The sequence below is a fragment of the Odocoileus virginianus genome, chromosome 18 (assembly GCF_023699985.2).
Source record: "Odocoileus virginianus isolate 20LAN1187 ecotype Illinois chromosome 18, Ovbor_1.2, whole genome shotgun sequence".
In the NCBI taxonomy this organism is placed as follows: domain Eukaryota; kingdom Metazoa; phylum Chordata; class Mammalia; order Artiodactyla; family Cervidae; genus Odocoileus; species Odocoileus virginianus.
In genome coordinates, this window is record NC_069691.1 from 1,778,359 (window position 1) to 1,790,992 (window position 12,634).

The 12,634-nt window shown below is 41.1% G+C and overlaps 1 protein-coding gene and 1 non-coding gene across 10 annotated transcripts in view; one reads left to right on the top strand and one right to left on the bottom strand.

Moving 5' to 3' along the window:
• Positions 1 to 12,634, top strand: part of ZBTB5 (zinc finger and BTB domain containing 5) — a 33,591-nt gene that overhangs the window by 5,143 nt on the left and 15,814 nt on the right. The window lies entirely within an intron of this gene.
• On the bottom strand, positions 8,729 to 8,832 carry LOC139039563 (U6 spliceosomal RNA). The gene has a single exon (XR_011492904.1). It is a non-coding gene; the product is annotated as a U6 spliceosomal RNA (small nuclear RNA).

Below are 12,634 nucleotides of genomic sequence, written 5' to 3' on the forward strand. Positions count from 1 at the left end.
ATGGACCTTTGTTGGCAAAGTAATGTCTCTGCTTTTTAGTATGCTATCTAGGTTGGTCATAACTTTTCTTCCAAGGAGCAAGCATCTTTTCATTTCATGGCTGCAGTCACCATCTACAGTGATTTTGGAGCCCCAAAAAATAAAGTCTGTCACTGTTCCACTATTTCCCCATCTATTTGCAATGAAGTGATGGGACCAGATGCTGTGATCTTAGTTTTGTGAACACTGAGCTTTAAGCCAACTTTTTCACTCTCCTCTTTCACTTTCATCAAGAGGCTCTTTAGTTCTTCTTCGCTTTCTGCTGAAAGGGTGGTGTCATCTGAGTATCTGAGGTTATTGATATTTCTCCTGGCAGTCTTGGTTCCAGCTTGTGCTTTATCCAGCCCAGCATTTCTCATGGTGTACTCTGCATACAAGTTAAATAAGCGGGGTGACAATATACAGCCTTGATGTACTCCTTTTCCTATTTGGAACCAGTCTGTTGTTCCATGTCCAGTTCTAACTGTTGCTTCCTGACCTGCATACAGGTTTCTCAAGAGGCAGCTCAGATGGTCTGGTATTCCCATCTCTTTCAGAATTTTCCACAGTTTGTGGTGATCCAGGCAGTCAAAGGATTTAGCATAGTCAATAAAGCAGAAATAGATGTTTTTCTGGAACTCTCTTGCTTTTTTGATGATTCAGCAGATGTTGGCAATTTGATCTCTGGTTCCTCTGCCTTTTTTTGTGGACTCTGTGGGAGAAGGCGAGGGTGGGATGTTTCAAGAGAACAGCATTGAAACATGTATATTACCTAGGGTGAAACAGATCACCAGCCCAGGTTGGTTGCATGAGACAAGTGCTCGGGCCTGGTGCACTGGGAAGACCCAGAGGGATCCGGTGGAGAGGGAGGTGGGAGGGGGGACCGGGATGGGGAATACATGTAAATCCATGGCTAATTCATTTCAATGTATGACAAAAACCACTGCAATGTTGTAAAGTAATTAGCCTCCAACTAATAAAAATAAAGGGAAAAAAAAAAGAAAAAAAAAAAAACCACCTTGAACATCTGGAAGTTCACATTCACGTGCTGTTGAAGCCTGGCTTGGAGAACTTTGAGCCTGACTTTACTAGTGTGTCACACTAGTATTAATAATTGTGTAGTCTCTCTCCTCTGGATATTCTCTTATCAGCCACTGGGCCCATGTCTTCCTGGGGGCTGACGTTTTGTGGTTGGACCGAGGTTCATACCTCTTTTCCTTCACTTACTGTACTAGTCAGGTGATGTTGGCCCTAGACATGGGGATGACAGTCACAGCTTGACCACCCATTCATAAGAGAATATATGTAAAGTACCTACAGGACCTGGCTCTTAGTAGGCATTCTACCCTTTCATCCAACTAATTGAAGTATAGTGGTAAGTGTAGTGCAGTGTTACTTAATTTGCACAGGTGCTTTGACTGTTTGCTACCATTGTAACAGATTAAAAGGCATACGTCATGAGTGATCTTGGAAGGTAATATTGCTGAGAAAATGCTAAGTGATTTATTTTGTAAATTTGAGTAGCACAATGTATGTATAAATTGAAGGCTACCTTTACACTAAAGTTCCATTTATCCTATTTTTTAAAGTGAGATTCCACATACATTTTCCATATATGTGAAACTTAACCTTTTTCAGTGATATTTCAAACTTTTTGAATTCCTTAGAATTCCTCTATGTGTTTAAAAAGTGTTGATGACTCCAAAGAGTTTGTGAGTTATAGCTATGATATTTAACATAGTAGAAATTAATATTGAGGGAAAAATTTAAATATTCATTAAAAATAATAAACCCATTACATGTTAACATAAATAACATATTTTTATGAAGACTGTTTTCCAAAACAAATATCTCGTGAAAAGAGTGGCATTTAAAAAAAAATAAATTTTATTTTTTAGAACAGTTTTTGATGTATAGAATGTGAAGATAGTGCAGAGTCCCCATAAATATAAACCCACACCCTGTTTCCCTATTATTAACATCTGACGTTAGTATGGTACATTGGTTATAATTAATGAACCACTATCAATACATTATTGTTAATTAAAGTCCATTCTTCATTCAAGCTTTCTTAGTTGTTTATCTCCTGTCAATTTTCTGTTGCAAGATCTCATTACTAAATAGAATGACATTACATTTCGTCATTTTGTCACCTTAAGGTTCTGGCTGGGACAGTTTCTCAATCTTTCTTTGTTTTCAGTGACTCTAATAGTTTTGAGGAGTACCAGTCAGATACTTTGTAGGATAGCCCTCAGTTGGGATTTGTCTGATTTTTCTCACAATTAGACGGAGGTTATGGGTGTCTTCGGGGAAGACCATCCTCATCACAGGAACATATGGTACATACCAAGATGCAGACTCTCAGCATGATTTATCACCGTTGATGTTGCCTTTGGTCACCTGGCTGAGACAGTGTTGGTCAGATTTCTCCACTGTTAACGTTACTCCCTTCCCCTCCCATCCCTTCCCATCCCTTACCCTGGGAGGAAGTCACTATGACCTGCTCACACTAAGGAGTGGAGAGTTATGTTTCAGCCTGTTTAAGGGCAGAGTAGCTACATAAATTATTTGTAATTTGTCTGCACAGCAGATTTGTCTCTTCTCTCTCATTTGTTTAATCATTTATATCAATATTGACCTATGGATATTTATATTTTGAGTTATAATCCAGTACTATTTATCTTTTTGTTCAATTGTTCCAGCTTTGGTCTTTGAGAGCTCTTACTCCTACTGGGTAAGAGCTTTCACCTACTTCCATTATCATGTTTGTTTGTTTGAAGCACTTTCTTACACTAGTACTGTGAGATGCTGCAGGCCTGTTTTATGTATTTCCTGCCCCAGTCCTAGAACTATCCACTTATTCAAGGAGCCCTGGTTTCTTTTTTTAGAGAATTGTATTTGAAACCAAGTTGTAGGCACCAAGAATGCTTGGAATGGCAGTGTTTTACATTTTTTGCAAATCTCTTTACTGTCTAATAGAAGACAGGTGGATTCTCATACTTGCTTCTAATATTCTATTTGTTATGATATATTCTTTTTTATTTTTATTTTTGGCTGCACTGTGCGGCATGCAGGATCTTAGTTCCCCAGTCAGGGATCAAACTTGTGCCCCCTGCCTTGGGAGTGCAGAGTCTTCACCACTGGACTGTCAAGGAAGTCCCTTGTGTTATACTCTTGATTAAAGCCTAAAAGAAAAATTCAGCATCTCACAAATGTGTAGTTGGAAGGAAGAGTATTTTAGTAGCTTTTTCAGATAAATTTGGATGTTCTCTTATGATACTGTAGCAAACTTGACAGATGTAATTTTCTTAAGTGGTTAGTTGCTGTGGGATGTGAAGCCATATCATATTGTTGCATTAAAATATATTAGTTTATATCTTGCCCTTTGAATTTTTTACCCATATGTTATTTTGTAGTATGATTATAACATTGAATGTTTGGAAAATATTGTTTCACTGAGTTATGCAGATCTTTCAAATGTTGACACACTTATTATACAGTATTTTATTTTATTTTATTTTTTATACAGTATTTTAAAAATCACATGACATTAACATTACCAATGGTCTTGTCAGAAGACTTTGAGTTTTGGGATGCTTTGAAGCCTATGGTGGCAAACACAAATTTTCCGAAAGGTTTGTATTCACCTGAAAGCTCAAATTTTATCATAGGCAGCAAATACTGTAGATGGTTTTAGTTGAAATGACAGGCTCATTTCATTTTCAAGAAAATGTCTGGCAGATACTCAAGCCTGAATAACCATAGTTTGTTTGTTGTTTGTTCTTCCAAGTAAAAACGGTGTTTGATGAAAATAGTTCAGCTTATGACTCAAAAATTACACAAGTAGTTTTCCTTGAGACAGCATATTTCAGTATGCAGTACAATTACTTAAAGTGCACTTCACATTTCATCTCATGTATTCTTAAAAAAAACCTGTTCAAGAATAAAAATTAGTGATAACGAAGAGAAAGGGAGATCAGATACCCTGTAGAGTCAGCTTCCTTGCACTAGTGGCTTCTCCAGCACAGACAGAAACTGCGTTCTGGCCAGATGGTTCCTGCTGCCCAGTTCAAGCTTAGATGCCCAGCCTTCTCATCAGTTCTGTGAGCAAACCAGTAACCTCTCAGCAACTTACCCTTATGCTGCAACCCAGAACCCTGACATACTGTGAACAGTACATAAAAAAAAAAATTAGTTAAGTGCTTTTTACAAAAGTTATCTGAAAAAAATAATAGTCTTCAGTTCAAAATTGTATGACTCTCATGGTTCGCTTTTCTGATGACTCACGTAATCATTAATATCAGTTATGAGCATTCACTCTCCAGTACCTATCTTTCTAGCCTTACCTAGCTTCCAGCCAGAGTGAATACATTGCTTCCCCCACCTCAGACCTTTCCCTGCCTTTACCTCTGTCTAGAATGTACTTTACGTCTACAGTTTATCCAAATCCAAACCAATAATTCCTAGCTCTGTTTTCAGTATCACCATGAAGCTGAAAATACCCTTTGCCTTCTCTGAGCTACTGAGCACCATCATCTCTTAGGTGGCACTTAATGCTTTTCTCTTTGAGCTATGGTTATCTGTGTATGTATTGTCGCCAGTAAGCCCCTGTGACAGTAAAGACTGACTATGCCGTAGAAATTGTCTGTTCCACAGCGCTTAATCTTAAAGTAGGAGCTTTAAAATGTTAGATGAATGAATTTGTAAATCAGATTCACAAGCACCTTCCTTGGCTTTTAAGATCTTCAGGTTTGACAGCCCCTCCAGTACCTGCTGCAGGGCCCCTTTCCCCCTTAGTGGGGCAGCTGTCCCTTTTTGCAGCTGTCAGTGTGCAGCCGCCTCTGCTCCTCATTCTAGAATTGCTTGTGCCCGTCTTCAGTTAGTTAGAAAACTAGAAAAACTTGAATTTTGTTTGTTTGAAACAAAAGACTGTTGAGGGGCTTCAAGGACTTTCCTATGAGGAAATCTTTCATATATGTGTAGGCTTGATCTTTGTTTTGGATTTCTGAGATTTCTTCTTTCTGACTTCTGGCTGATTTTAGGGATAGTTGTGATTCTCAGGAAAATGACTTGTTGGGTAATATGGTGTTATATTTCATCTATATACAAAATTCCAGTGGTTAAAATGCCTTGCGTCCAATGCCGGGGGCACATGTTTGATCCCTAGTCGGGAAAGTAAGATCCCACATGCTGCACTAGTGGCCAATAAAATATCTAAAATTACTTTACAAATACTTCCTTGAGTTTATATCAGGTACTTTGGGAGAGAGAGAGGAAATATAGTCCCTGGCCTCAACAGGAGGTTTTAGTAGAACCATTTTGACTTTGCACTGGAGTATAAGTAGGGCGCTAATAACTTATTCAGACTCAATTATAAAGTTCTAGGTCAGCTAGTCCCTAGGGATTTTTCACTGGAAAACAAGGTGGTGAGGTGGGAGCAGTGAGGAGTAGGGTGAGATGGTCAGGGCTTCTGGCATTAGCTTGACATCCCCAGTCATGCTCATGTTCAGTCATTGATGGACTTCCATCTTAATAGACTTAATCTGTCCAATTTCGGCTTCCCAGGTGGTGCTAGTGGTAGAGAATCCACCTGCCAGTGCAGGGGACATAAGAGATGCAGGTTCGGGTTGGAAAGATACCCTGTTGAGGGCATGGCAACCCATTCCAATATTCTTCCCTAGAGTATCCCATGGACAGAGGAGCCTGGCAGGCTACAATCCATAGGGTCACAGAGTCAGACATGACTGAAAAGTCTTAGCACACAAGTCCAATTTCTGAATGAGCCCTGACACAACAGAACCAGAGATACTGTGAAATTAGTCATATCCAGTGGTTAGGAGCCAGCCTGCTAATGCAGGAGACATGGGTTTGATCCCTGATCCAGGGAGGTCCCACATGCCGTGGCGCAGTTGAGCCCTTGGAACATGACTGCCGAGCCAACATGCTGGGCCGCACGCCTGAAGCCTGCATGCAGGCTCGGGAATCCTGCACGCCTAGAGCTCGCGCTCTCCAGCAAGAGAAGACACCACAGTGAGAAATTTGATCGCTGCAACTAGAGGAAACCCATGCCCAGCAACAAAGACCCAGCACAGCCAAAAAGAAAGAAAGAAGGCTGATGGATGTGGTGTCTGAAGCTAACCCTGGGCACCTGCATGCCTAGCTAGTCTCACTTAGTTGGTCAGATCAGAATATGGATGAATTTTAGGATTCCAGGACTTGGAACCCCATCAAAATCCTAGCCTGCTTGACTGGGACCTTGCCTAGTTTTGTACTCATATATTTGTTTTCACTTTTGTCATCTCTACAAGTAGAGGGAAAGTTCTCTTTGTATTTCTGTATTTATCTAGATTAGAGATATTGAACATGAGTTCTTAGAATGTTAAGATGCCTCTTAGTGGTATAGCCTTGCAGGTCCTCCCTGGCAGATGGGCAGCAGATCGCTTGCTATGTGGTAGATGATGTTTGAGTATGGGTTTACTTTTCTTTACCAAGTATATTGTTGAAAAGCATGTGGGTAGGTCAGTATATATCAGTTTAAAATGAAATGTGCTATTAACTGGCTTGTTCTCCTAGAACACAAATGAACTTTTTTTATTAGTCTAGTTAAAGCACTATTAGAAAAGTGAATCTATTGAGAAAACAGTTAGCTCTTGATCATGTTAATGTAATAAGCAGAGGTATAAGTGTATTTTCTTAATTATATTTAGTTTGGAGGTTACTAACAGTCTGTTCCTACAGATAAATATTGTAGTGTACACTTGCTTCAGGTCAAACACAGTTCAGTTCAGTCGCTCTGTTGTGTCCGACTCTTTGTGACCCCATGGACTGCAGCACGCCAGATTTCCCTGTCCATCACCAACTCCTGGGGTTTACTCAAACTCATGTCCATTGAGTCGGTGATGTCATCCAACCATCCCATCCTCTGTTGTCCCCTTCTCCTCCCTCCTTCAATCTTAGAAATTGGTAAATTATTTGCAGTATCTCCTGCCATATAGTCACATTTTGAAATCTTTTAAAAAGACATGAAGCTTTTTTGCTTGGTTTGAAGGCTTCAGACAGGCAGCTTTTCATAGAACACTTATCTTCTTAGCATGAGCTCTTTAATAGCTTTTAGACTGGATCTCTGAGTTTGCTAGAGATGCTTGTGAGTTTTGAATAAGCATGATCTTGATTCATGACTCCCTTCCATCACATTTCATACCTCCCAAAGTGACTGAAGTTTTAAAATACTCTTTTTAGATCCAAAAATGTTTCAAGATAGCCATGTTATTTATATTTTTTATTAAGATTATGATTTGAGCTTTACTGTGTGACAGAGATCCAGCGTGAACCTGGTGAAGGTAAAAGGGGAGTTTGTTGGCTCATGAAACAGAAAGTTCCGGTTCATGCCGACAAGTCTCGGCTGGTCCCAGGGTCTCGGTGTCCTCAGCACGTTGCCTTTGCAACTGTTTCCTCCTGTGTGGGCTTCACTCTCAACAGGCAAAACTCGACACCCTCAGTGTCAGACCTACATCTCCCTCACAGCTTGCAATCTGAGTGAAGAGAAGATCTCTTTCTTTTCCTCTCTCTTTCTCACTTTTTTTTTTTTTTTTTTACATAGTCCTTCCTTTTTCTCTTCTCTAACATTGGTTCCAAACAGGAAAAGGAATACGTCAAGGCTGTATATTGTCACCCTGCTTATTTAACTTATGTGCAGAGTACATCATGAGAAACGCTGGGCTGGAGGAAGCACAAGCTGGAATCAAGGTTGCTGGGAGAAATATAAATAACCTCAGATATGCAGAAGACACCACTCTTATGCCAGAAAGTGAAGAGGAACTAAAAAGCCTTTTGATGAAAGTGAAAGAGGACAGTGAAAAAGTTGGCTTAAAGCTTAACATTCAGAAAACTAACATCATGGCATCTGGTCCCATCACTTCATGGGAAATAGATGGGGAAACAGTGGAAACAGTGTCAGACTTTATTTTCTTGGGCTCCAAAATCACTGCAGATGGTGACTGCAGCCATGAAATTAAAAGACGCTTACTCCTTGGAAGGAAAGTTTTGACCAACCTAGATAGCATATTAAAAAGCAGAAACATTACGTTGCCAACAAAGGTCTGTCTAGTCAAGGCTATGGTTTTTCCAGTGGTCATGTATGGATGTGAGAGTTGGACTATAAAGAAAGCTGAGTGCCGAAGAATTGATGCTTTTGAACTGTGGTGTTGGAGAAGACTCTTGAGAGTCCCTTGGACTGCAAGGAGATCCAACCAGTCCATCCTAAAGGAGATCAGTCCTGGATGTTCATTGGAAGGACTGATGCTGAAGCTGAAACTCCAATTACTTTGGTCATCTCATGTGAAGAGTTGACTCATTGGAGAAGACCCTGATGCTGGGAGGGATTGGGGGCAGGAGGAGAAGGGGACGACAGAGGATGAGATGGCTGGATGGCATCACTGACTCGATGGACATGAGTCTGAATGAACTCTGGGAGTTGGTGATGAACAGGGAGGCCTGGCGTGCTGCGATTCATGGGGTCGCAAAGAGTCGGACACGACTGAGCGACTGAACTGAACATTGGCATTGGTAAGGGTCTCAGTGAGGGACTTCCCCGGAGATCCAGTGGTTAACCCACTTGAGAGCAGGGAGTGTGGGTTTGACCCCTTGTTTGAGAACTAAGATCCTGAATGCCGTGTGGCACAGCCCCCCCAAAAAAGGATCCCAGTGAGTGAAAGATATGAAACGCTTCATGAATCTGTGTGTCATCCTTGCACAGGGCCCATGCTAATCTCTGTATGGTTGCAATTTTAGTATGTGTGCTGCCAAAGCAAGCACAAGAATATCTCTTTTTTAATGGTACCAGCAGAAGTGCCCAGGGCAGACTCTAATTCTGGTATGGCTTGGGTCACATATCCATCTCCGAAACAATCACTGTAATCAAGGGAAGTGGTTACCAAATTAGCCAGGCCTCCCTGGATCATCTGGAACTCAGAGGTTTGGGGGCATTCATCTGTTCCATGTGGACTAAGAATGGTTTAAAAGTGATTTTCCCCAAAGATATTAATAGACACCCCCCCAAATATTAATAAAAAATAAAAGTATCCCTTGGGGATTGTATTTGAATATTGATTTGTTGGGAGAGGCAAAGTTTCACATTGTTTCAATTATTTATTACTGTGTAACAAAGACCATCCCAAGAAAAAGAAATGCAAAAAGGCAAAATGGCTGTCCGAGGCCTTACAAAAATAGCTGTGAAAAGAAGAGAAGTGAAAAGCAAAGGAGAAAAGGGAAGATATACCCATTTGAATGCAGAGTTCCAAAGAATAGCCAGGATCACTAGAAAGCCTTCCTCAGCTATCAATGCAAAGACATAGAGGTAAAAATAGAATGGGAAAGACTAGAGATCTCTTCAAGAAAGTTAGACCAAGGGAACATTTCATGCAATGATGGGCTCAGTAAAGGACAGAAATGGTATGGACCTGACAGAAGCAGAAGATACAAAGAAGAGGTGGCAAGAATACACAGAACTGTACAAAAAAGATCTTCACAACGGCGACCCAGATAATCACAACGGTGTGATCACTCACCTAGAGCCAGACATCCTGGAATGTGAAGTCCAGTGGGCCTTAGGAAGCATCACTATGAACAAAGCTAGTGGAGGTGATGGAATTCCAGTTGAGCTGTTTCGGATCCTAAAAGAGGATGCTGTGAAAGTGCTGCACTTAGTATGCCAGCAAATTTGGAAAACTCAGCAGTGGCCACAGGGCTGGAAAAGGTCAGTTTTCATTCCAATCCCAAAGAAAAGTAATGCCAAAGAATGCTCAACCTACCACACAATTGCACTCATCTCACACGCTAGTAAAGTAATGCTCAAATTCTCCAAGCCAGGCTTCAGCAATATGTGAACTGTGAACTTCCAGATGTTCAAGCTGGTTTTAAAAAAGGCAAAGGAACAAGAGATCAAATTGCCAACATCCGCTGGATCATCAAAAAAGCAAGAGAGTTCCAGAAAAACATCTGCTTTATTGACTGTGCCAAAGCCTTCAACTGTGTGAATCACAATAAACTGTGGAAAATTCTGGAAGAGATGGGAATAACAGACCACCTGAGCTGCCTCTTGAGAAACCTGTATGCAGGTCAGGAAGGAACAGTTAGAACTGGCCATGAAACAACTGACTGGTTCCAAATAGGAAAAGGAATGCATCAAGGCTGTATATTGTCATCCTGCTTATTTAACTTGTATGCAGAGTGCATCATGAGAAATGCTGGGCTGGATGAGGCACAAGCTGGAATCAAGATTGCCAGGAGAAATATCAATAACCTCAGATATGCAGATGACACCACCCTTATGGCAGAGAGTGAAGAGGAACTGAAAAGCCTCTTGATGAAAGTGAAAGGGGAGAGTGAAAAAGTTGGCTTAAAGCTCAACATTCAGAAAACGAAGATCATGGCATCCAGACCCATTACTTCATGGCAAATAAGTGGGGAAAGAGTGGAAACAGTGACAGACTTTATTTTGGGGGGGCTCTAAAATCACTGCAGATGGTGACTGCAGCCATGAAATTAAAAAATGCTCCTTGGAAGGAAAGTTATGACCAACCTAGATAGCATATTAAAAAGCAGAGACATTACTTTGCCAAGAAAAGTCCGTCTAGTCAAGGCTATGGTTTTTCCAGGCTATGGTCATGTATGGATGTGAGAGTTGGACTGTAAAGAAAGCTGAGCACTGAAGAATTGATGCTTTTGAACGTGGTTTTGGAGAAGGCTCTTGAGAGTCCGTTGGACTGCAAGGAGATCCAACCAGTCCATCCTAAAGGAGATCAGTCCTGGGTGTTCATTGAAAGGACTGACGTTGAAGCTGAAACTCCAATACTTTGGCCACCTGATGCGAAGAGCTGACTCATTGAAAAGACCCTGATGCTGGGAGGGGTTGGGGGCAGGAGGAGAAGGGGATGACAGAGGATGAGATGGTTGGATGGCCACACTGACTCAATGGACATGAGTTTGGATAAACTCCGTGAGTTGGTGATGGACAGGGAGGCCTGGTGTGCTGCGGTTCATGGGGTCGCAGAGAGTCAGACACGACTGAGTGAACTGAACTGAACTGAACAAATCACTTGAAAGCTTAATAGCTTAAAACAACAACAACAAGAACATCTCTGAGTTCTCGGGTTTGACTAGGCCTCAGCTCATTCTCTCTTGGAGTCTGTTACAGGGTTGTGGTTGGGTTATAACTGAGGCTGAAGTCATACTCATGTCTGGAAGCAGGTATTGACTGTCAACTAGATTTCAGCTGTGCTTTGTCACAGGATGGTTGTTGGGTTCTAAGAGCAAACCAAAAAGACCAGGTGAAAGCTGTGTCACCTTTTATAACCTAGCTCACAGGTAGTCACATGGTGTAATGGTTGCCATGATCATAGACTTGCCTGGCTCCAAGGAGGGTAGGCATATTGTTGATGTCAGATTGTAAGAAAGCATGCAGAAAATGAGAAATCTTTATGTGGCGAGCCAGCTGGGAAAATGCAATCTACTATTCATATTGTCTTTTATAAAGAACATGTAATATAAAGTAGGCTGTACCAGCTCTTGGATTGTTTGGATTGTCTTTAGGTTGACCAGTTTCTTTGTGGCCTAGTATATCATACAGTATCATTAAAAAGCTCACCAGCATTCTCTCTCCCTTCCTAATAGCACTTGGAATTCCTAGTTGTGAATTATCTCTGTCAGCTTCACGTGTAATCTTGTTAGCTGGATAAATCAGCAGCCAGCTTTCTGTTACAGAAGGAAAACTAGAAAGATCTTCCTCTCTGCTTCCCCCAGCACAGTCACTGTTGGGATGGGTGGGTCCCTACGCTCAGCTGTGTGGAACTTTGAATCTTGAGCCTGTGATGGTCCATACTGAGGGAACTGTTGGGAGTCCATTTATTGCAGGGGCAGCAGCCCAAGGCCACTCTTTCTCCTGTACCAGTGTGACTGTGGATTTTGCTTCTTGGCCTTTCCAGGCTCACTCTCTGGTTCTTCAGACTCCCAAGGCTTCGAGCTCTCAGATGGCTTCCATCAATAAACCAGCATTGGGTCCTGTTGGTTATATATGGGGCCTTACACCTGATAGGCCATCAGAACTACAGTTAGCTGTGGTTTTTTGTTTTTGTTTTTTTGCCTCTGTGTGGCATGTGGGATCTTAGTTCCCTGACCAGGGTTTGAACCTGTGTCCCCTGTGATGAAAGGGCAGATTCTTAACCAGTAGACCACGAGGTAAGTCCTAGTTTTGTTTTAATACTCAAATTAATTAAATTTTTTTAGTTGTCCTGAAAAGCTCAGTTGAGAAAGTACAAATGATAAATTATTTTGTTAATGATTTTTGTTAAAACAGTGATTACTAACTTTTACTACAGTAGGTTCTCCTAATGCTGAGTGGCCTCTTAGAATCAAAGAAAGGAATTGGGATTTCTCGTTTACTTAATAATAGTTTGGGGACAGCTCTGGGGGATTGAGAATAAAACATATTAAGTATATTTACAATAATATCCTTTTACTAACAGATCGTATGATCTGTTTATCCATATGGTTTCACATCACTTTAGTATCATCATCAGGTGTAACTTATATGCTGTCTGTGCTCTGATCAGATCATCTT